We start from the raw sequence: 24,793 nt of genomic DNA on the forward strand, positions 1-24,793 counted from the left end.
CGTGGGAGGAGGGATTTGTGGACAGAGCAGGTGTGGGCAGCTTTCTGATTTGTTAGGTTTCCCGGTTCAGGGCGGTGCCCTTTCTGATGGGAGGGTCCCAGGGTCTGCAGGAGTGGTTGCGAGTGTTGCATGAGAATATTAAGTCATCTCCTAGGTGAGTTTTTACTTTTTTAAGATGTATTGATTATTTACTTTGATAGAGAGAGAGAGAGAGAGAGAGCGAGCGAGCGAGCAAGCATGCTTCCATCCACTGGTTCACTCCCTAGATGGCCACAATGGTCAGGGCTGGGTCAGGTCGAAGCCAGGAGCCCAGAGCTTCCTCCAGGTCTCCCATGTGGGTGCTGGGGCCCAAGCTCTTGGGTCATCCTCTGCTGTCCCTCGCGGGCCATCAGCAGGGAGCTGGGTTGGAAGTGGAGCAGCCAGGACTCCCACCGGCACCCACATGGGGTGTCGGGGTCCCAGCCGGCGGCTTTACCGCTACAGCGCAGTGCCGGCCCCTGGTCTGTAAATCTCTGAGCGTCCTGAGCGCACTCTGGTGCGGCTGCCGTTTCCGGGTGGCTTCTGGGGGCCTGGTGGTTCCTCTCCTTCAACGGCCATTGGTGACCCTTGCTAGATTCACAAGGGCTTGCAAACCAGCGGCAGCCGTGCCACACGGCTACTGCTTCTTTATTAGCCTGCCTGCTTCTACCCAGCAAAAGTCATGGACCGCTCCGTGACCCTCGCCGTGGGAGGGGGACAGTGTCGGTTCTCCTCCCGTTTGCACGAGGAGCCCCCTCCTGCCGAGGTAGCTGCCAAGTGCAGGCTCCGTTCTCACACAAACCGGTGCCAAAAAGGCTGTGCCATCCTTGGGTTGGCTGATTTAAGGGATTGAGATGACGTCCAATCAGCAGGGCAGAAAGGGTTTTGGAAATACACACTTTTGATTGGTCTATGAGAGTTGGGGTTGACAACCAATCAGAGAGACAGGGATTGAAACTGTATCCAATCAGCAAGCGATGTGTCTCCTTGCTTATCCCCAGGGTCAGGGGCACCTGTCTGGGCTAGCTCTAACACCCCTTCCTCTCCCACCCTTCAGGATGAAGCCAAGTGCTGGCAAAGGCGGCCTCCAGGAGTAAGTGGGCACTTCGTCCCCTGCTCTGGGAGGGACCTTACGTAACTGGTATTAACCATCCAACTCCTCTCAGCCTCCCAAGGCGGGAACCTCTTGGACCCTGCCCCATGTGCAAAACCTGAGTTCAGGGGAGTCCATGATTTTGGGGTGACTGCCGACCAGAGCGGGGCAGAAGCAAGCGATACCAGGGCACTTCACAAAGCCGGGAGAGGGGCGGGGATTGGGCCTAGCAGTTAAGATGCCCGTCTCCCACACAGGAGAGCCTGGGCCAGTTCCTGGCTCCCACTCTGTGCAGCTTCCTGCCAGGCAGAGAGAGACTAAGAGAGAGCTCGCGGCTTCTGGTTCTCTCCCAGATGCCCACAGCAGCCCTCGCTGGGCCGTCCACAGCCAGGTCGCCCACAGGGGTGGCAGGAACCCGGTCACGTCAGCCGTCGCCACTGCCCCCCAGGGTCTGCATGAGCAGAAGCTGGAGCTGGGAGTCGAACCCAGGCTCTCTGATATGGGACACAGGTATCCTAACCACTAGGCTCTCTGATATGGGACACAGGTATCCTAACCACTAGGCTCTCTGATATGGGACACAGGTATCCTAACCACTAGGCTCTCTGATATGGGACACAGGTATCCTAACCACTAGGCTCTCTGATATGGGACACAGGTATCCTAACCACTAGGCTCTCTGATATGGGACACAGGTATCCTAACCACTAGGCTCTCTGATATGGGACACGGGTATCCTAACCACTAGGCTCTCTGATATGGGACACAGGTATCCTAACCACTAGGCTCTCTGATATGGGACACGGGTATCCTAACCACTAGGCTCTCTGATATGGGACACGGGTATCCTAACCACTAGGCTCTCTGATATGGGACACGGGTATCCTAACCACTAGGCTCTCTGATATGGGACACGGGTATCCTAACCACTAGGCTCTCTGATATGGGACACGGGTATCCTAACCACTAGGCTCTCTGATATGGGACACAGGTATCCTAACCACTAGGCTCTCTGATATGGGACGCAGGTATCCTAACCACTAGGCTCTCTGATATGGGACACGGGTATCCTAACCACTAGGCTCTCTGATATGGGACGCAGGTATCCTAACCACTAGGCTCTCTGATATGGGACACGGGTATCCTAACCACTAGGCTAAATGTCCCGTCCCTAAGGGAGGGGAGGGTGTGTGGCACACACTGAGCTGCTGCTTGCGATGCCCACTCCACTGTTCACTTCCCGAGCTGCTGCAGTGGCCCAAGCCAGGAGCCTGGGCCTCCATCCAGGCCTCCCACGTGGGTGGCAGGGGCCAGCCTCGCTGCCTCCCGGGTGCACTAACGGAGCTGCACGGGACGTGGAGCAGCTGGGACTTGAGCCAACACTCCAACATGGGTGCCAGCACGGCTTAGCCCACCGCACCATGACGCCGGCTCCCCCTGGCCCAGCCCTGGCTGCCCAGGGCATCTGGGGAGTGAACCAGCGGATGGAAGATCTCGGTCTCTTTTTGTCTTCCTCTCTCTGTCATTCTTTCAAACAAAAATTAAAAAAAAAAAAGGTATAAAAAAACCTGCAGATTTTTTAAAAAATCAGGAAGTTCGTGAGGAAACAAACCACAAGGAGTGAGTCAGCAGAAACGACACAGCCCAACGAAGCATGAGTCAGCAGAAACAACACAGAACAGGAGAGCCAGAGACAGCGCAGGAAATAGAATGCCAGGACACACGCTGGAAAAAGCATCTCACACGCTCAGAGAAGTGAAAAAGACACTGACAAAAATGGTGACAGAATAAGAACTAACAAAATGAAGCCGGGATATCCGAGGATGGATTAGATGAAGCTTCTAGAAATGAAACTGCGTCACTTACAAGCTTCGAAAGACACGTCAAAAAGCAGAACAGAAAACACTGAAGAGAGAATGGTACATTGAAAGATACAGCCTCGGGGCCGGCGATGTGGCGCAGCGGGTAAAGCCGCTGCCTGTGGAGCCGGCATCCCACATGGGCACCGGTTCTAGTCCCGGCTGCTCCTCTTCCAATCCAGCTCTCTGCTGTGGCCTGGGAAAGCAGCAGAAGATGGCCCAAGTCCTTGGGCCCTGCACCTGCGTGGGAGACCCGGAGGAAGCTCCTGGCCCCTGGTCCCTGGCTTCGGATCAGTGCAGCTCCAGCTGTTGCAGCCATTTGGGGAGTGAACCAGTGGATGGAAGACCTCTCTCTCTCTCTCTCTCTCTCTGCCTCTCCTCTCTCTGTGTAACTCTTTCAAATATAAAGAAATATAAAGCCTCAGGAATGACCAAGAAATCAGCAAAGACAAAACAGGTACAATATGAAAGAGAAGTTGGGGGCCTGGAAGAAGTTCAGCTAACCCTCAACTCCTGGGACTGGGCCCAGCCAGAGCCAGGAGGCCCAAACTCCACCAGGGCCTCTCTCGTGGAGGCAGGGACCGAAGCACTCGTGCAGCTGGGATGGACCCAGGCGCTCTGGTGTGGGTGCCCAAAGCAGTGCTCCACAAAATGGGAAACTTACAAACAGTCTCATTTATAATGGCATAAAAGCATGAATACTTGGTACAAATCTAACAAAACGGCGGTGAGGACCGGGGGTGTGGGTTGCGGGTTATCCACCACCTGGGGCGCTGGCATCCTCCATCGGAGCACCCCTTCAAGTCCCCGCTGCTCTGCTTCCGATCCAGCTCCCCGCTGGAGGCACCCAGAAGGCAGCAAGAGGTGGCTTAAGTAGCTGGGACCCTGCCACCCACATGGGAGACCCTCATGGAGCTCCTGGCTCTGGCTGCAGCCTGGGTCAGCGCTGGCCGATTGCTGTGACCATCTGGGGAGTGAACCAGTGCAGGGGAGACTGCTCTCTCTCCCTGTCACTCTGCCTTTCAAATAAACAATAAAAAATCTTTAAAAATATTTTCTTTAAAAAGAGACTTAAAAAAAAAAAACACAACCCTGTACATTGCATTGCATACACACGAAAGCTCTGCTGTCCAAAACCCTCTGGGAGGTCAGTGCAGAGCCTGCAGAGGACTGGCTCCCGGAGCTCACTCGGAACTCCCAAGGTCAGCGACAGGACGGGAGCGTCCGCTGTCCCGGCTTGCAGAGGCTGGGAGACACTCGCCCAACACACGTGCAACGCAGGACACTACAAAAAGCAGCTGTAGTGAATTCTCCCAAGATTCTGCTGCCCCAGGGGACAGGGGACTTCCGGGGGAGTTTCTCGTCCCAGAGCAGCGCTTCCGGCTCTCTCCCCGCTCCCAGTTCCTCAATGTGGTCCCTCCAGATATGGGCCTCCAACCACTTCCTCCTGGTGACCACTCCTGGTGGGAGAGCCAGACATGCTGACCCAGACACCGCATAGGCGTGACCTGGGGAGTGCGTGCCCGCTGTCCGCGCCCGAGCACACAGGGTACCAGCTCCCGGGAAGCCCTAGAGCCCGACAGCCCGCCGTGTGCAGGCCTCCTCTCTCTCGCCCTCCCGCCTCCCCCGCCCCCTTGGGCCTCTGTAATAGACTCCCTAGAAGACGCCCCCCCCCGCCTCTGTCTCTCTGTACATCTTTCAAATAAATAAATCTTTTAAAAATTATTATTTAGAAGTCAGAATTACAGAGAGAGGGAGAGACAGAGTGCTCTTCCATCCACTGGTTCTTCGAGTGGTCGCACCAGCCGGAGCTGGGCCTGTCTGAAGCCAGGAGCTTCTTCCGGGTCTCCTACATAAGTGCAGGGGGCCCAAGCACGTGAGCCATCTTCTGCTGCTTTCCCAGGCCACAGCAGAGCTGGATCAGAAGTGGAGCAGCTGGGACTTGAACTGGTGCCCACATGGGATGCCAGCGTCACAGGTGATGGCTTTACCTGCTACTCCATACACCAACCCCAGTCAATAAATCTTTAAAAATTAAAAGTGGGCCGGCACTGGGGCTCACTAGGCTAATCCTCCGCCTGTGGCGCCGGCACACCGGGTTCTAGTCCCGGTTGGGGCGCTGGATTCTGTCCCGGTTGCTCCTCTTCCAGTCTAGCTCTCTGCTGTGGCCTGGGAGTGCAGTGGAGGTTGGCCCAAGTGCTTGGGCCCCTGCACCCGCATGGGAGACCAGGAGGAAGCACCTGGCTCCTGGCTTTAGATTGGCGCAGCGTGCTGGCCACGGCGGCCATTTGGGGTGGGTGAACCAACGGAAAAGGAAGACCTTTCTCTCTGTCTCTCTCTCTCTCACTGTCCACTCTGCCTGTAAAAAAAAAAAAAAATTAAAAGTGGGCTGGTGCTGTGGCTCACTAGGCTAATCCTCCGCCTATGGTGCTGGCACCCCAGGTTCTAGTCCCGGTTGGGGCTCCGGTTCTGTCCTGGTTGCCCCTCTTCCAGTCCAGCTCTCTGCTGTGGCCCAGGAAGGCAGTGGAGGATGGCCCAAGTGCTTGGGCCCTGCACCCCATGGGAGACCAGGAGAAGCACCTGGCTCCTGGCTTCGGATCGGCGCAGCGCCTGCCGTAGCAGCCATTTGGGGAGTGAACCAACAGAAGAAAGACCTTTCTCTCTGTCTCTCTCTGCCTGTCAATAAATAAATAAATAAATAAATTCCAAGTGGCCATCTTGGTTTATGGTCACTCTCCAGAGAGAAACCTCAGGAGCTGATTAGGGAACTCACAACGCTTGCAGGGTTCTGAAAACCAACCGAAGGCAAACAACAAACTGAGAAGCACTTGCTCCTAAAAAGCCGCCGGAACGTCGGTAAGCATGGCGGGATTTTGTGATCTGCTCGGCTCCAGCTGCTCCCAGCGCCTCCCAGCCTGGTACCGAGAACGACGTCATTGCCAGAGCGGCACGGCCGTGCGGACCAGATCCACACAAGCGATGCACTTGCATCAAGGCAGAAGGGAAGATGAAGCCGCAGCGTCCTCAGTAAAAGTAGGAAGCACGGGGTGGGGGGGGCGGCTTCGCTTGCCTGGGTGGACTGAGCCGCGGAGCAGGCAGAGCCGGGAGTCAGAGAGCCCGGGAAGGCCAGCTTAGCCTGGAAAGCACACACCCAGCGGGAGGTCCATGGGAGCCGCAGTGGGAGGCAGAAACCACGGCAGGCTTGAGAACTGGACAAACTTCCAATAAACACCACCACCACCACCACACACACACACACACACACACACACGCTCACCTGTGCAGGCCACCGGGCAGAGTGGACACCTGGTGAGCTCAAGGTATTTGAGAACACCCTCTGTCCAAATTGCTGGCTGACCGAGAGCAATCCCCAGGAAGCTGGGATTTTTAAACATGCAAATAAGGCAGGAGGGGAGGGGCTGGCGCTGTGGCTCAGCCAGTAGACCACCGCCTTTGACGCCAGCATCTGCCATGGACGCCTGTTCCAGTCCCAGCTGCTCCCCTTCTGATCCAGCTCCCTGCTAACGCGCCTGGCAAAGCAGCGGAAGAGGGCCAAGCGCTTGGGTCCCTGCGCCCATGTGGGAGACCCAGATGAAGCTTCTGGCTTTGGCCTGGCCCAGCCCTGGTCACTGCGGCCATTTGGGGAGTGAAGCAGCAGATGCAAGACCTCTCTCTCTCTAACCCTGACCTTTGACGAGAAGGGGAGATGTGAGGAACCAGCTGGCTGGGCACAGATGCTGGACTTCTCACACATCAGCTAAAGCCTTATTGTTTCTGCTCAAAGAGTTACAGGAAAATGCGCTGGCAGTAATTCAACAGATAAGGATCCTCAAGAGAGAAATCGAAGCTTTAAAATGTGAAATGGAAAGTCTATAGTTGAACAGTATGAAACCTAGAAATTAAAAAGTCACCGTAAAGGTTAAAAGGCAGATTTCAGATAACAGAAGATAACATGAAAAGTCGATCAAATAGACTCTCCAAAACAGAGCGGGCAGCAGGCTGAGGGGAAAGGCGTGGCGTTTCAGAAGGCCGTGGTCTGACGTCTGCACGTCAGTGTCCATGACCCAGAAGCCCCAGGGGCAGGAGTGATGGGGAGGGAAGGGGAGAGAGGACGTGGTGGCTGCTTGGCGGTGTTTGTCTTCTGAGAAAGAGCTCAGGCGCGAGACAGGGAGCACGGGGTGTCGGGACGGGATCTGAGAGATGGCGCCCGGCCACTCAGCCGGGGAAAGCAAGGGTGCAGGGGTGAGTGGAGAGATATGCCGGACGGGCCAGGTGGGCGGCTCCGCGGAGGGCTGGGAGAGCCGCACCTGGCAGACCAGGCAGGTGTCTCGGGACGGGCTGGGCGTGCAGTCCGCACCCAGACTGGGGCGCATAAGGGAACGGGGTCCAGGTCTCCCTGCTGGTTCTCCCTCCCCCACCGCCTTTGCTGGAGGTGCAACAGGTGAAACCCCTCCCAAAGTCTCACTGCCCAGTGCTACGAGGCAGGGTCGCCCAAGTGGCACTGGACAAACTCCTGCGGTCTCCCCTGGTAGGGACCCCCGTGAGGTTGAGGGGTGTGGGCAGGACTCGGGGTGTAGGACACTGGGCTGCCTCCGAGGCGCTGCGTTCCCCTCCCTAACATTTCCCCACATTGACGCAGTAGTCATACAGGTCCAGGAAGCTCAACAGATCCCAAGTAGGGTAAACACACAGAGATAAACACCAGGATACCCCAGCGCAAAGCTTCCGGAAGCAGAACACCTTGAAATCTAGAAAAGACTCTTGGTGCGCACAGGGAAACGACAGAAACCGCAGCAGCCAGGGGGCGCCGAGGGCGGCGAGGTGAGGATCTGGGGGGAAACAGCAGGAACCAGGAACGCTGCACCCAGGGCCCGCGGTCCCCATGCGGTGAATTAAGCCCCTGCCTGCAGCACTGCCATCCCATGTGGGCGCCGGTTCAAGTCCCCGCTGTTCCGCTTCCAGTCCAGCTCCCTGCCACTGCACCTAGGAAAGCAGCGGAGGACAGCCCAAGTGCCTGGGCCCCTGCACCCGCGTGGAGACCTGGAAGAAGCCCCTGGCTGCCCCAGCCCCGTCATGGGAGCCATGTGAGGAGTAAACCAATAGATGGAAGATCTCTTCTCCTCTCTCTAACTCGGCCTTCAATTTTATTTGCTTTTTTCAAGATTTATTTGAAAGGCAGAGAGCGAGCACATCCATCCTCTGGTTCACTCCTCGAATGGCCGCGGCTCCCGCGTGGGGCGCTGGCGTCGCAGGCCGTGGCTTTACTCTCACAGCGCCACACTCTCCCCGAGACGTCTCTTCTCCGTGGGCCTTCGGTCTTCCCGGTCCCCGTGCCTTCCTTCTAGACTTGCGCCTGTGTGACTCAGCTTTTCTTCACTTTAAAACACCCGAGAGGCGTGAAGGAGGAGGCTCACTTGGCTCACAGTTTGGAGGTGCACGGTCCGACGCCAGGGGCCCCACCAGCGTGGCGGCTCTGGGCGGCTGGAAGCTGCAGAGCACGTGTGGGCCAAGGGTCACGTGCCCATCGGGCGAGCAGATGGAGAGCAGCTGGGCCCCGCTCAGCATAAACAACGCACCTGCTACCTCCATCTAGAATGACGAGTTCTCACAACTCAGAATAAAAATACCGAGAGCCTGATTTAAAAACAGATTGAGGGCCGGCGCTGTGGCGAAGCGGCACTTGTGGTTCTAGTCCGGCTGCCCCACTTCCATCCAGCTCTCTGCTGTGGCCTGGGAAAGCAGTGCAAGATGGTCCAGGCCCTTGGGCCCCTGCACCCACATGGGAGACCCGGAGGAGGCTCCTGGCTTTGGTCTGGCCCAGCCCTGGTCATTGCAGCCATCTGGGGAGTGAACCAGCAGACGGAAGACCTCTCTCTCTCTCTCTCTCCCTCTCTCTCTCTCCCTCTCTCTGTAACTCTGCCTTTCAAATAAAATTCTTAAATGTTTTAAGAAGCTTCAGGAGGTGAGGGAAGGGAGGTGGCAGGGTGGCACTGTGCAGCCCACTCAGACGGAGGGGCAGGGCCCAAGGGCCGCAGGAAGGGGTCAGAGGGAAACAAAACAAAACAAAACAAAAACAACTAAAAAGGGACTGGAACCGAGAGTGAGAATGTGTGCTGTGCGCCGTGTGTTGAGAATCAGCTCACTGGGCTTGTGCAAAAGGTGGGCGGGCTTAACCATGTGGCCAGAGAAAATAAGCAAATGAAACAAACGAGGCAATAATTAACTGAGGGAGCGAATCATAGGGACTTGGGCCCCCGCCACCCACGTGGGAGACCCTCATGGAGCGCCCGGCTTTGGCCTAGCCAACCCTGCACAATATGCCTCTCCCTTTTGTCTCTCTCCCTCTCCCTGCATTTCAAGTGAAAACAAATAAATAAAGAATTTTAATGCCTTTCTTTGTGTGTCAACATTTGTTCAGGTGTCACAGCAAGCGCGTGGCACCAGGGCAGGCTCCAGCGAGGGCTTCGGTGAGGGCTGGGCGGTGCTGTTAGGAGGCAGCAGACGGAAATCGTCCTGTTTCACACACGAGAGCAGAGACCCCCCCACCCCAAGATACACAGCCAGTAGGCCCCACCCCCAGCCCCCGCCCCACCTCCAGAACGCTCCTGCTGACCCCGCCCATCCTGGAGGGTGACCCTAAGACGAGCCGGGGACCGAGCCCTTTATCTGGCCTTGGACTGAGCCCTGATCCCGGCCGCATGCTGAGCCCTGGTCACGCTACTCCTGGTCCTGTTCCTGATGCGGCACCGAACGTCCTCCTGGTCTGAGCCCTGGTCCCAGGTCCTACGCGAAGCCCTACTGCCAATCACAGGCCTCGCCCCAGCCCGTACCACTCACTGCCTTGGAAACGCTTACAGTCGAGAGCAAGCTGGCGCTGGCCCCGAGCGGGCGAGCACCTGGTGCCGCCCCACCCCGTTCCTCGGAGCTCCTGTCTCCCGGGCAGAGCCGGTGTGGCCCAGCCTGGCTGAACTCCGCCCCAGCCCACGCTGACAGCTACAAGCTGTGCCCAGTCCAGTTCTGCCCCGTCCACGGCCCTGCCTGGTGGGGTGGTGCGGCCCTGGTCGAGGACAGCTTTGGCTCGTTCTGGCTTCTCTGCTCCAGGTGAGCGACTCCTCCGGTGCAAACAGAAGCCCGGCCTGGACCCGGCCGCTCCCCACCCGGGACCACCATTTCTACAACTCAACCTCCAGGCCCTGCGGGAGCTGCTGCCCGCCAATGCCCCACCCCCGGAGAGGCGGGAGGTGTGCGGCTGGGATCCTGCAGGGGAGAAGGCAGCGGGGCAGGAGGGGCAGGCGGGGACCAGAGCCGTAAACTTCCCCATAGACTGAGCCCCGGCCCTGGTCCTGGATGAAGTGTTGGGTCTCCTCCAACAGGATGGCTACGGGGTCACCGTATCCCTGAGCCGCACAGCGTCAGGGCAGCTGGGACCCCACGGTGACCTGGGAGCCGCTCTGAACAAAGGACCCCACGGCTGGGCTGGAGCAGCACCTGAGGACGGCTCCAGCTAAGAGGAGGGCTCTAGGGGGGAGGGGTCACGAGTGCCTCCACCTGGGGCGGGGCAGGCACGGGGTGGGCGGGGCAGGCAAAGCGTGGACCACACGTAGGAGGTGGCTCCAGTGGGTGGAAACCGGTTGCTGTCTTGGACACTTTCCCCTCGGTGGGCTTGGCCCCAGCTGTGTCCCCCACCCCCCGTAGCCCCAGGTCCTCTCTGCTTCATCTAAGGGTCTGCTCTCCCTTCCGAGCCCCCCACGCCCTGGGCAGCCCTGGGCCATGTGGAAAGGGAGTGGGGAGAGGCCCAGCCTGGTGAGGAGCAGATGGGGTCTGAGGAAGCCCTGGGAGACGTCGGGGTGGGGGGACCTGTTTCTTCCTCGAGCCCAGGGGGAGGGGCTGCGGCGTGGGTCCCGGCCTCCGTGCCCCCCAGTCTTGAAGTCTGGGGCGCATCTGCCCTGCAGGACCCAAAGCTGTGTCACCCCAGGCCTGTTCTCTCCCCACCATGGGTGTTCAGTGCCTCTGCAAGGCTGGCAGCCTTGGGGGGCGGGGGGCGTGCTGACCGGGAGGTGGCCTGCAGGAGGCTTTGGGGTGGGGGCCAGGCCTCTGCACCCCAGCTGCGGCAGTCCTGGGTTGTGGCAAGTCCCTGCAGCTGAGCCCCTCACGAGTCGCCATGACTCGAGTCTCCCTGTCTACTGTCCTGGGTTTTAGGGGCGTTTGAGAAGTGTGTGTGAATGACTCCATGATTGATTAGGTCGCCCTGAGACTCTTGGCCTCACTCTTCCCATCTGTTTAATGGGCTCATCTCCCACCCTCACACCAAGTCCCACAGACCGTGAAGCCTCCCAGTTGGTTTTCAGTTGGTGCCTGAGGTTGGGGCGAGGACACTGAGGGTGATGGGCTTGGCAGTTTGTGGTTGTGGCTTCAGGGGATCCACAGCTGCCTCGCGCCCGCCCGGGGTGGTCCCGGGGGGGAGGGGCCGTGGGCGCTGGGTCACCGCCCAGAGGAAAACCGCAGTTTCAGGGGCTGCCGTTGTGGCACGGTGGGCGAAGCCAGCACCTGTGAGGCCGGCGTCCCACGTGAGCGCCAGTTCAGCTGACCCGGCTCCCGACAGTGCACCTGAGGAGGCAGCAGACGACGGCCCAGCGCTCAGGTCCTGTTCAGGGACCGCGCCGCCACGCCCAGGCCCAAGGCAGCTCCCGCATTGCAGGGATGAAGGTCACTCACGGGCAGCCCCGGGGGCTGGGGGCTCTCCCCAGGACACCAGGAGAGCCCAGCGCTTTAAAGAGCCCAGGCTCGGGCAGCTCGCTGGGGCGTGGCCCTCCGAGGGCGGCCTCGGGGAGGCTGAGTCCTCTTGGACACCAGGCTGCCCCCGGCTCCCTGCAGGGTCAGGGTCAGTAAGAGGGACAGACCCTGCCGGGCTCCGGGAGTAGAAACTGGAGCTGGTCCCAGCCTACACCTGGGGCTGCAGCATGGACTAGGCGGGGGGCACAGGGTCCTGGGCACAGTGGACAGTCCAGCGCCCCTTCCTGCAGTGGACAGTCCAGCGCCCCTGCTCCCTTCTGTCCAACTCCCCATGTCCATTTCCACCTCGGTCAGCAGGGATGGCCTCCCTGGGCCACTCCTGTCACGTGGCTTCCCTAAGGGCAGAGTGGTGGATGTAGCAGCCCAGGCTGGGCTGCGACCCCTGGGAGAGGGAGAGCTGGGACTCCCCAAACTGCCCTGCAGGGAGGCGGGCCGAGCAGGAAGTGACCATCTCATTGCACCCAAAATAAAAAGGGGTGCCTGCAAGTGGATTTGGGGACAGGATGTGAAAATCCATGTAAAAATTCCTCCTGGCTCCTCGGTGACTCCCAAGGTCCACGTGCTCAGGGCCAGGCGAGACTTGGAAGCAGGACAGCTGCCAAGCAGCTGGGGCTGGGCACAGACTTCGGAGGCCACGCAGTGGACATCCCGAGCTCCAGCGAGGATTCCAAAGAGGCTGCAAGCAAGGAGGGAGGGCGCCGTGCCAATGACCCGCCCTGGGCAGGCGCTGCAGGGCAGAGGGTTAGGTCGCCACTTGCAGCATCGGCATCCCCTATCGGAGCTCAGGTTCAAGTCCTGGCTGCTCCACTTCTGATCTGGCTCCCTACAACCCACGTGGCAGACCCGGATGGAGTTCCTGTCTCCTGGCTTTGGCCTGGCCCAGCCCCGGCTGTGGTGAGCATTTGGGGAGTGAACCAAGGGATGGGTATCTGTCTCTGTTGCTCTGCCTTTCAAATAAATAATGAACTTTTAAAACAATAAATAAAAGATAATAGAGGATGCAATTTAAAAGCTAATAGTGGGAGCCGGTGCTGTGGTGTAGCAGGTAGAGCCGCCACCTGCAGTGCCAGCATCCCATGTGGGCGCTGGTCCAGGTTCCGGCTGCTCCACTTCTGATCCAGCTCTCTGCTATGGCCTGGGAAAGCAGTAGAAGATGGCCCAAGTCCCTGCACCCGTGTGGGAGACCCAGAAGAAGCTCCTGGCTCCTGGCTTCAGATGGGCACAGCTCCAGCCGTTGCAGCCATTTGGGGAGTGAACCAGAAGATGGAAGATCTCTCCTTCTCTCTCTCTCTCTCTCTCTCTCTCTCTCTGCCTTTGCTTCTCTCTGTGTGTAACTCTGACTTTCAAATAAATAAATGAATCATTTTTTTAAAAAAAGCTAAGAGTAGAGAAAAATGGAATAATAAAAATACTTGATTCATTCAAGAGGCGCAGCAGGTTAAGCTATGCCCTATCGGAGTGCTGATCCAAGTCCCAGCTGCTCCACTTCCAGTCCGGCTCCCTGCTGACGTGCCCGGGGAGAGCAGCAGAGGAGGGTCCCAGCGCCCGGGCCCCTGCACCCACAGGGAAGGCCCGGGCTCTCTCTCGGCCTCAGTCTGCCCCAGCCCTGGCTGTTGCGGCCGTCTGGGGAGTGAACCAGCCGATGGAACAGTTCTCTCTTCCTGTCTCTGTCACTGCCTTTCAAATAAATAAATTAAAAAAAAAAATCCGAAGGGACGTGAAAAAGGAATAAAGGAGCGAAGAAAGCAGTGAGGAAAACCTGACTACAGCTCAGTCCCAGCGCTCACAGGGAAGGACAGTGTCAGGCGAGAGAGCTCAGCCCTGCTGTGACGACCCCCGCGCGAAGGTCAAAGGCGGAAATGAGAGGAAGGAGCCGCGTCCTGAAACCTGCAGAGCAGCTTGGAGAGAAGCTGTTTTCTGTTTTTGCTTGTGTTTTCTGGACATTCTCTACGGACTTTATGGTTTTGAATGCATTTTAGCATGTGAGTCTTTGTTTTCTGCCAGCATACGTCTGCTTCGGAGCGAAAGCTGCTGTGAGAGGAGAAGCAGAGGGCTCCCTAACACGTTCCCAAGGGGCAACGCCCTGCGCGCCAGCGGGACAGCCAGACCAGCTGTGCGCTGGCCACCCTTGACCCCCGGGCGGACGGGGACTTCAGAGAGTTCAGGGAAAAACGGAATTGAAAGGTCAGTGTATTTAGTTCCCTCCCCCTCCTAAAAGAAAAGATCGAAATCCAAGCATAGTTGTGGGAGATGGCCTCAGCTGTCCACCCACGACGTGGGCGCCAGTTTGAGACGCAGCTTCTCCACTTCTGATCCAGCTCTCTGCTGTGGCCTGGGAAAGCAGTGGAAGATGGCCCAAGTGCTTGGACCCCTGCACCCGCGTGGGAGACCCAGAGGAGGCTCCTGGCTCCTGGCTTCGGATCAGCACAGCTCCAGCCACTGCAGCCAGTTGGGGAGTGAACCAGCAGATGGAAGACTTTCTCTCTCTCTCTCTCTCTCTGCCCCTCCTTCTCTCTGTGTGTAACTCTTTCAAATAAATAAATAAATCTTTTAAAAACATAAAAAAAAACCTGGTGATTTTAAGCAAGTAAAAAAGGCAAATTTTAATCTAAGCAAGTAAAATAGTTTTAGCTTTTTCTGCATTTTCCTTTCTCTTGCTGTTTTCCCCAGACCCTGGCTGTCTCCTGCCTCACTCTCCTACCATCCTTGTCTTCGATTCACGTCTGTCGTCTCTGCTGATTTACTTTATCATCATTATGGGTTGTGTTTTCTTACTTTTTCAGGTACTTAGGAATTTATGATTGAATGCCAATATTTTAATAAGTTATCTCCTGAAATTTAAAAAAAATATTCCTTTTAACTTGGGGCTTTGGTCTGAGAGGCAGTGAAGTCACTATGGAAACAGCTTGACTCTTTTGAGGCTTGTTTTTAAGCTTTTTTGCTTGGATTCTGAGCAGCCTCTGTCTGACCTCATTTAACAACACACGGGGAGGCCTCTGCCGCAGAGGCAGGCGGACAGCTACGTTCTCTAGCAAGGCTGTGCTTTCTGTGTGAGAAACTGCAAGTTATCTCCCGAAGTGGCTACGCCATTGTGTAATTCCACCCAGGAAAACTGCGCACCATTGAAAGTCTCATCTAGGCCGGCTCTGTGGCATAAGGGGTTAAGCTGCTGCCTTAACCCGTTCAAATCCTGGCTGCTCCACTTCCCATCCAGCTCCCTGCTGTGGCCCAGGAAAGCAGTGGAGGATGGCCCAAGTGCCTGGGCCCTGCACCTGCGTGGGAGACCTGGAAGCACCTGATCCTGGCTTTGGGCTGACCCAGCAGCAATTTGGAAAGTGAACCAGCAAACAGAAGATCTCTCTCTGTCTCTATAACTCTGCCTTCCAAATAAATAAAATAAATCTTGGGGCCGGTTCTGTGGCGTAGCAGATAAAGCCGTCACCTGCAGTGCTGGCATCCCATATGGGCGCTGGTTCTAGTCCCGGCTGCTCCACTTCCCATCCAGCTCTCTGCTGTGGCCTGGGAAAGCAGTGGAAGATGGGCCCCTGCACCTGTGTGGGAGACCCAGAAGAAGCTCCTGGCTCCTGGCTTTGGATCAGCTCAGCTCCGGCCGTTGTGGCCAACTGGGGAGTGAACCAGCGGATGGAAGACCTTTCTTTCTCTCTCTGCCTCTCCTCTCTCTCTCTTTCTCTTTCTCTCTGCCTCTCTGTAACTGACTTTCAAGTAAATAAATCTTAAAACACAACACAACACTGACCGGGCTTTGCCTGCCTGCAGCAGGAAGGGTGGGGTGTCTGTTTTTCAGTGGAGGAGTGCTGCAGCTCTGTCCATCAGTCTGTCTCGTCTGGGATGCTGCCCACCGGGCATCCACAGCCCAGCAGTGGACACTGGACTCTTGGAACACCTGGTTTTTCTGTTTTGCTTTTTAAGATTTATTTATTTATTTGAAAGTCAGAGTTAGAGAGAGAGAGAAGGAAAGACAGAGAGAGGTCTTCCATCTACTGTTTCACTCCCCAAATGGCCTCATGGCCTGGGCTGGGCCAGGCCACAGCCAGGAGCCCAGGGTCTCCCATGTGGGCAGGGTTCCAAGCACTTGGGCCATCCTCCGCTGCCTTCCCAGGCCCTTAGCAGGGAGCTGGATTAGAAGTGGAACAGCCAGGATTCAGACTGGCATTCCACATGGGATGCTGGCGCTAGAGGCCGTGGCTTTAACCCATTGTGCCATGGCGCCGGCCCCAACTGGTTTCAAAAACCCTCCTGGCTACCTTGGCTTGTGCCCTTCCCATTCCGCTCTAAGGATTTCTTCTGTTGTTTCTCTAGGGCCATGCATCCTTCAGCTACTGAAATAATTCGTTCCCTCAGTGGCCCTAGACCTCACTCAAACCCACATTGACAATACTGTCCTGCAAAGAGGCACCCAGTACCAGCCACTGGCGAATCGTCAGTCCCAGCCCGGGCGAGAGAGGAGCCGTTCTCGGAGGAAGCAGCCATGGACTCCGGTGCCCCGTCACCTGGCCCCCCGCCCCAGGACCCTCTTCTGTGTAACGTCAGACGTTGTTTCCTCTACAGATATTAAAATTCTGTATTTTGGCCGGCGTCACGGCTCACTAAGCTAATCCTCCACCTGCAGCGCTGGCACCCCGAGTTCTAGTCCTGGTCAGGGTGCTGGTTCTGTCCCGGTTGCTCCTCTTCCAGGCCAGCTCTCTGCTGTGGCCAGGGAGTGCAGTGGAGGATGGCCCAGGTGCTTGGGCCCTGCACCCCATGGGAGACCAGGAGAAGCACCTGGCTCCTGGCTTCAGATCAGCGCGGTGTGCCGGCTGCGGCGGCCATTGGAGGGTGAACCAACGGCAAAAGGAAGACCTTTCTCTCTGTCTCTCTCTCTGTCACTGTCCCCTCTACCTGTCAAAAAAAAAAAATACTGTATTTTTTAGGACCTGTTTGGCCATTGAGATATGAAGAGTTAATCCCAACCCTGATGAAATCGGCTGCTCCGACCATCTGGAAACCACTGGAATCTTCATGGTCTGTGTTTGGTACAAGCCCCTCACCAGGGACATTCCAAGCTGCTGAGACAACACACTGCAAATAAGTGACTTTACCAGCAGGTCTTCCTGCATGTCCCCCACCCACTTATCAGGGTCACGTACACATGACCTCTCCCAAAAGTAGATTACAACGGGGCCACAGGGCTGACGTGGAGCAGCGGGTAAAGCCGCCGCCTGTGACACCGGGATCCCATATGGGCGCTGGCTTGTGTCCCAGCTGCTCCACTTCCAATCCAGCTCTCTGCTAATGGCCTGAGAAAGCAGCAGCAGATGGCCCACATACTTGGGCCTCTGCACCATGTAGGAGACCCGGATGAAGCTCCTGGATCTTGGCTTTGGCCTGGAACAAGCTTGGCTGTTGCGGCCATCTGGAGAGTGAACCAGCAGGTGGAAGACCTCTTTCTCCAGAACCCTTTCAGATAAGTCTATCTTAAATAAACAGATAAGTAAAAGGGGACCTCTGCCCGCTGCCAGCCAGGCTCAAAGCCTCACTTGAAGGCCCGGCTACGCTGCCTCCCCTATATGAAGCCGTTTCCACGTGGGCAGTCATCTCGTGCTTCTGCAGTAAACTTTAGTTTATCAAGGAGACACACGTAGCATATTAACAATGGTGAATAATAATAAAACAGAGCAGGTTTTTTAAAAAGAGGTTTATTTTATTTACTTGAAAGGCAGTTACAGACAAAGAGAGAGAGACACGGAGGGAGAGAGGTCTTCCAGCCACTGATTCACTCCCCAGTTACCCACAGTGGCTGGGGCTGGGCCAGCATGAACCCAGGAGCCAGAAGCTTCTCCAGGGTCACCCAGGTGGATGCAAGGACCCAAGCACCTGGGCCATCTTCCTCTGCTTTTCCAGGCCATTAGCAGAGAGCTGGATTGGAAGTGGAGCAGCCGGGACTCGACCCTGCGGCCACGTGGAGGGCTGGTGCCGCGGGTGGCGGCTTTACCCACTGCGCCACGGCGCGGGCCCCAGCAGAGCAGCTTTTCATGAAACCAGCAGCTGGGGGTTCCTAGACTTCGAGAGACCGCCGGGGTCCCTGACCCACCCTCACTCCTCCCGCACGCCTGTGAGGTAGGTCCTGGCAGCCCGAGTCCTCCCCGTTTTGTTTGTTTCCGGTTCCGTTCTCAGCCGGTTTTGTGCTAGTGACATGGCTGACGGTTTTCCAATGCTTCTGATGAGAAGGCAGGGGTTACAGGCTTTGGGCGGGAGTCTCGGGACGTGAAAGCCATGTTTGTCTTCCTGCCCAGCTTTGTCCTGGGTCTTCAAGTGCTGACAGCGTCTGGGTGTGGCTCTCTGTGTCTGTGATGCTGTGACCCAGCCCCACCCCTAGGAGTCTCCGATGCAGACTTTATCAGTCCCAGTCTCCCCCTTACCTGGCAGTCACTGGGTAGAGGGAGCAGCACGGTTGCCACATGGCCATCACGGTGAATGTCACATGGCCATACAGTGAACGCCACATGGCCATCACGGTGAACGCTGCATGGTCATCATAGTGAACACTGCATGGCCATTACAGTGAACACCGCATGGCCATCATGGTGAACACTGCATGGTCATCACGGTGAACACTGCATGGCCATCATGGTGAACGCCACATGGTCATCACGGTGAACGCCACATGGTCATCACGGTGAACGCCACATGGCCATCACGGTGAACGCCACATGGTCATCACGGTGAACGCCACGTGGTCATCATGGTGAACACTGCAGTGCCGGCCTCTCTTCTGCCCTCAGGCTCAGCACCACCTTCAGACTCTGGGACTCACTGCCTTCCCTCACCACGGAGTCCAGGGCTGAGTGGCCACTGCCCAGCTCCTGCTCTGCCCACTGCAGTGAACACCTTTGCCCACTGCCCCATCAGTGATGAGCTTACTGCATGTGGGGGGTGTGGGCCCAGAAATTCCTGCAACTAATTTTGGGGTTACTCTACAGCAATAATAGGAGTTCTTTAAGCTTTTGAGACTATAGATTCGTGGTTTTGATCAAATTTAAGTTTTCAGCCTTTACATCCTCAAATACATTGTATGTTCCTTCCTCTTTCTCCTCTTTCCGACCCTCTATCACGCCTATGCCAGTGCATCCAGTGTCTGTTCCGCCTCCTCTCTGATCCCCAAGTCCCGGTCTGCCTCCTGCCTGTTCCTGGCTCCTGCTGAGCCCTCTAGAGGACTTTTCATTTCGGTTATTGTGATGTTCATCTTTAGCACCTCCATTTCGTTCCACGTTCCCTCTCTTCACCGCTGGCAAACCTTCCTGTAGCTCTTTGAGTAAACACGATGGCTTCTTGAAGTCTTTCTCGGCTCTGACATCCTGACGCACTGAGAGACCTCTGCTACCTGTTGGCCTTTGCCCTTGTGTGTGGGTCACCCTTCCCAGCTGCACACTATATTTTCACATACATTGCATATACACATTTACATATGGCACTGAGATAATCTTTACCTATAAAGCGTTCAGTACATTTTAGGTGATACATTGCCGTCGCTCTGGCCACCCCTCAGCCGCCGTGCGCTCCTGCTTTATTGTGGATGTTATTTGCTCGTTTGTGTGGTGACTCACATGGGAAGTCCATTCCTGCTGCTGTGAGTTCAGGCAGTCGCTCCCAGAAAGCAAAGCCCTGGGCACGGGCGCTGTCGTCCTGGGATCGGAGTGGCTCTAGCCGGGAGGGCTTTCTTCCGTGACCTCGCGGCCTCTCTGTTAGTGAGCCTCCACTCATCGCTCTCCACAGTCACCTGGGGCACACATTTCTCCACAAATCTAATTCACAAGCCTTTGCAAGGGGACCGGCATTGTGGCCCAGTAGGCAAAGCCACATCGGGCACCAGGGACAACACTGGCATTCCCATATGGGTGCTGGTGCACATCCCGGCTGCTCCACTTCCAATCCAGCTCCCTGCTAATGCACCTGGGAAAGCAGCAGAAGATGGCCCGAGTGCTTGGGCCCCTGCACCCACGTGGGAGACCCAGAAGAAGCTCCTGGCTTCAACCTGGCCCTTGAGGCCATCTGGGGAGTGAACCAGTGGATGGAAGCTCCCTCTCTCTCTCTCTCTCTCTCTCTCTCTCTCTTTCTGGCTCTCTCCCTCTCTCTCTGTAACTCTTCCTTTCAAATAAATAAATGTTAAATAAACTCTTTGCAAGGACAGTCCTTGAGGCTCTTCTTTGCACGGTGGTGGTGGTGGGGGGGTGTGCTGGCTGCAGAAGGGGCCGTCTCAGCTGATTCTGGGAAAACAAGCAGCTCAAAGGTTTGGCTGTTAGACCCTGGAGCTACCAGCCTTCACGTAATCACTTTCCCTCAGTGGCTGTGTTGTCAAAGCACCTGCAGGCTGCGTTCCCTGGGGGGCCGTCCCCTCTGCCTCTCTCAAGCCGGAGTCGGCTATACTAGGGTGCCAGGAGACAGCAGTAGCCTCTGGTCTTGGCCGAGTGACTACCGTGAGAGAGACCTGGGGCCTGGCAGTCTCAGCCTCCCACACCTGTGAATGGGGGGCTGGGTGGGGAACAGCTTCCCGGCCTGCCCCGCCCAGGGAGACACAGGTGCCCTCAGCTGCGACTGAGGGAAAGAGGGAACCGCACGTTCTCAGCTGCGCCGCCTCTGCCGCAGGGAGCCTGCCGTCAGCGCTCACTGCCCCACTGCCGCCAGGCGGGCTAGCTGTCGCTTGGTTGCTCACATGCCCTACGTGCCAGGCTAGGCTTAAGCGGTGAGATTTCTCATTCATGATGTCTTTCAGCAGAGAGGAGAGGGTCTTTGCACTATAGGACAACCCCCAGACCTGGGTCCGCTCGCCCAATGCATGGGGGTGGCAGGAGAAAGGAGGGATTCCTTGCAGTGCAGAGGGAGGGGCCGGCAGCTCTGGCCTGATTCCTGGGCTCCCTGCGGGGTTGGGGTGAGGGTTGTTACAGACTGAAGTCGGGGCTGAGGTGCCTGGTGACACAGGCCAGGCAGGCAGCTGAAATGCACGTACTGCAACCACCCCCACCCCACCCCCATGTAATTCTATCTACCTGTCCATCAAAATGCCCCCCACCCAGGACCTGGGGGAAGAAGCCGGGGGTGTATGCTGCACGTGGGATTCGTGGAGGTGCCGTAGAAGTCCCAGGTGGCTTCGCACCTGTCCAGGTACCGCCCACTTCATAAAAGGAGCTGCATCCCCTCCCTCCCCAACCCCTTTCTCCTTTTCAGACAGAATCTTCTGGCCCATTGCCCACTCAGGCGGGGCTCTCTCTGTGGGGGACAGCCCATGGTCATGCGTGTGTGTGCACACGCATGTTTGCTCTCCCACCTTTTAAGTAACATTGACATCAGTACTAGGGACACTTCTCTTGGTACAGGACAAGATCCTGGGATAATAATTAACTCTTAGCTCCCCCAGGCCCAAGATCACGGTCAACCGGTGGTGCTCGTGGTTGGTGATACCATGTTCTTCAAGGGAGTTCTTAGCCAAGTCTGGGGCTGCACTGGGCCTGGAATTCCCCAAAACGACTCCCCAGGAGACAACACCAGCCATGAAGCCGTCATCTGCTGCAAAGGGCACCGCGAGTCCTGCGATCAGAACCCGCCGGCCACACCCCTGACCCCGTGTGCCGAGCTGACCCAGAGAGTGGTCGATTTGCTCTCAGAAAGGCAAGGCTAGGACACTCTCAGCTGAGGGAGGGGGCAGGTGTCTGGGGCCCCACAGTGCTTGGTTTCAAGCCCCCCTACTTCTTGTTAGCCCTCAGGCCTGTAGGAGCAGTGGCGCCCATCGCCGTGGCTACCTCCTGCCGCTAAGGGGAGAAGCGGGGTATTCCAGGATTGGGGGAGGAAGCAGTTCCTGACTTAGCTTGAGAGATTGTCCCCCATCCCAGTACGAACCAGGCCCGACCCGGCTCAGCTCCCGAGATCAGACGAGATCAGGTGGGCTCAGGGCGGTATCTGTAGCCTAGAGATTGTCTGCAGCGTGCTAGGCTTGGCTTGCATCCACACAGCCTCACCTTGCAGGGGCATCAATGGTCCCCCAGCGATAAAAGCCACAACAGACTGGCACCCCTGGACCCATCGTGGAAGCCGGTAGGGCCGAGAGTTGCTGCCACCAGGGACTTCTGGCCCCAAACCAGGGGTAAAGCCACAGAGTTAGAGCCAGTGTGGGATGGGCCGTAGCCGTGCTCACCCGGGGGAGCTAGGGAGATGTCCCAGGGTGACCGGGGATGTGGACACAGCTTTCTGTGGTGGTGAGGTCCCCTGGGCCAGCTGCAAGGCCATCTAGAGATGCTGGCTCTGCAGAGCTGCCTCCTCGGCAGGACAGTCCCCCGGCACTGTCCCTGAGGGCACTGTGAGGGCAGCCGGCCAGGCCTTCACGGTGCCCAGTTACACTCTCCAGTGATCACAAGTGATCGCACCAGCAGAAAACAGCTGGGAAACTGGTTGGCTCTTGTCTATTTTCCCCCATCTTCCTGGAAGCCAGGTGTTAGCAGACAGATACAATGGGGGTCCTTGGAAGAACCCAGGCGTGAGACGCAGGGGAGCGGTCAGCAGCAAGGTTTCAGGGACAGGCATGCGTCAGGACGGCCGGCCCCTCCCCTCTGCAGACAGAATCTGAGACGGCGCCCAGCCCGTCAGACCGGGGACAGCAAGGTCACACAGCGATGGAGGCAGTGCACCTGCCGGGCCAGGCGGCGGCTAGGGGAAGGGCTGGGAGCTGAAACGCACCTGCTACACCAGGCGAGTGGCTCAGGAGGGGCTGAGCGCTGCAGTCTGCACGCAGACCGGGGCTGGGGTCCAGGCCTCCCCGCCACCTCGCGCCACCATTCCAGGAGTTGTCACCAGTCTTCGCCCCAGTCCTAGGCTCTGAGGTTTCTCAGTGGGAACAGGCAGTCAGCCCAGCGGCTGCGATGCCCACAGCCCACATCGGAGTGTCTGGGTTCAGTTCGGAGCTCTGGCTGCTGACTCCAGGTTCCCACTCATACAGCCCCCGGAGGCAGCAGGTAATTGAGTGCCTGTTGCCCGCGTGGGGCACCTGGGTCGAGTTCCCAGCTCCTGGCGTTGGCTCAGTCCAGCCCTGTGCGTTGTGGACACTTGGGGATTGGGCCAGCAGGGGAGAGCTCTCTCTCTGCCTGCCTCTAAAATAAATAAATAAAGATTCCACAGTTGCAGCTGAGCCCCATCCTGAGGAGAGCCAGGATTTCTTCCATAGCCAGCAATCGCTCTGCGAAGCTTAAGTCTTTGAGTCAAGGGAAGAGCACAACCATCCCAGGGGTTGACATAGACGACAGTGCAACGCTGGCTTCTGCAAGCCTTGAAATTCCTTCGTCACCCTCAGAGCTAATATCCTCTAGTCAGACTTAAATTGAGACGTTTTCCAGGAACTTCCAGCCCCGGTCAAAGAAGGTAATCCCACCCACCTCTAGACTCAGCGCAGGCTACCCCTCTGAACTCCAACACTCACTGCCTGACTCCCTGGGGAGGCCTGGGAATCGAGTGACAGCTCTCGGCACCTTCCTCCTAGCAGCCCAGTCCAACGGTCCTACAGCAACTCCTGCAAGTGCTTTTGTGTGGCTGGGTGCGCTGGGCACCCGGGGATGCTCAGGTATTCACTTGGCTTTTATGGAAATGTGCACTCCTGTTGTAAAAACAACTCTCTCCCCACCGTTATCTTGGTCCTTTCAGGAAACTGAATCAGTCAGATGGTTACTCAGATTGGTCTAATTCTCTTCTCTCTTTTACTCTATTTTTCATCTCTGTGTCTTTCTGTTTCACTCTGAGTTTCCTTGCCTTTATCTTTGCACCACGTTACCACGTGTTAACTTTTTTAAAAAAAGATTGATTTATTTATTTGAAAGTCAGAGTTACACAGAGAGAGGAGGCAGAAAGAGAGAGAGAGAGAGAGAGAGAGAGAGAGAGAGAGAGGTCTTCCATCCACTGGTTCACTCCCCAATTGGCCGCAATGGCCAGAGCTGCGCTGATCCAAAGCCAGGAGCCAGGAGCTTCTTCCGGGTCTCCCACGTGGGTGCAGGGGCCCAAGGGCTTGAGCCATCTTCTACTGCTTTCCCAGGCCATTAGTAGAGAGCTGGATGGGAAGAGGAGCAGCCGGGACTAGAACCAGTGCCCCTAAGGGATGCCTGCGCTTCAGGCCGCAGCGATGGCCCCGTGCTAACTTTCTCACCTGCTCTCCTGCGCAGCGTCTCCCAGGCCACCCACACGAGCGCGTCTCCAGAGCTGCCTCTGCTCTTTGTACCGGCGTCCCCGCACCTGCTGGAGGCATCTCTCAGATCTCTGGAGGGGCTCTGCGGTGGGGGGTGGGACCCCTCCACCCCAAGGCTCCGGTGCCCAGGGAGCACTCACCAGGGAGGCACAACTGGCCCCGACCCAGCGCTCCCTCCTAATAAGGGATAAGGTAGGGAGCCGGATTAGGGCTGGAAGCCACACCTCCCCCACCCTCTGTAATCCTATCTGCCCACCTGTCAGTCAAATAACCCCTTCCCAGGAAGTACCTGGACTGGGGGAGGGGCCACCTAACTGCTCCCCTAACAACCTCATAAAAGAGGCCGCAACTCTACGTCCCTGTCTCTTTCTCACCCCTTTCCCTTCTAGGGCCGGCCCACTCCTCAATGATGTGTGTGTGTGTGTGTGTGTGTGTGTGTGTAACAATAGCCAATACAGGGCCGGCCCACTCCTCAATGATGTGTGTGTGTGTGTGTGTGTGTGTAACAGTAGCCGATACAGGGCCGGCCCACTCCTCAATGATGTGTGTGTGTGTGTGTGTGTGTGTGTGTAACAGTAGCCGATACCTCCCCTCTCGAGGACACGGGAGCCTCGGACTCTGGGTAACCCGCTTGAGCTTCAGGTTCCGTCTCAGGACACGGAGGACCACACACCCTCGCAGGCCACTCGGTGGATGCTCAGACAGTGCCCCACAGCTCAGGCAGCGAGGTGGACACTCGGGCAGTGAACACAGCTCAGGCAGCGAGGTGGACACTCGGGCAGTGAACACAGCTCAGGTAGCGAGGTGGACACT

The 24,793-nt window shown here is 57.2% G+C and overlaps 1 protein-coding gene and 1 long non-coding RNA gene across 2 annotated transcripts in view; both read right to left on the reverse strand.

Moving 5' to 3' along the window:
• Positions 1-24,793, reverse strand: part of PPCDC (phosphopantothenoylcysteine decarboxylase) — a 76,182-nt gene that overhangs the window by 16,669 nt on the left and 34,720 nt on the right. The window lies entirely within an intron of this gene.
• LOC138844760 (uncharacterized) lies at positions 18,858-24,740 on the reverse strand. Its single transcript, XR_011381099.2, has 2 exons — positions 23,942-24,740; positions 18,858-23,845 (listed from the first exon to the last, which is right to left on the reverse strand). It is a non-coding gene; the product is annotated as an uncharacterized LOC138844760 (long non-coding RNA).

This window comes from Oryctolagus cuniculus, chromosome 12, assembly GCF_051225735.1.
Source record: "Oryctolagus cuniculus isolate XC-2025 breed Fujian yellow rabbit chromosome 12, ASM5122573v1, whole genome shotgun sequence".
In the NCBI taxonomy this organism is placed as follows: domain Eukaryota; kingdom Metazoa; phylum Chordata; class Mammalia; order Lagomorpha; family Leporidae; genus Oryctolagus; species Oryctolagus cuniculus.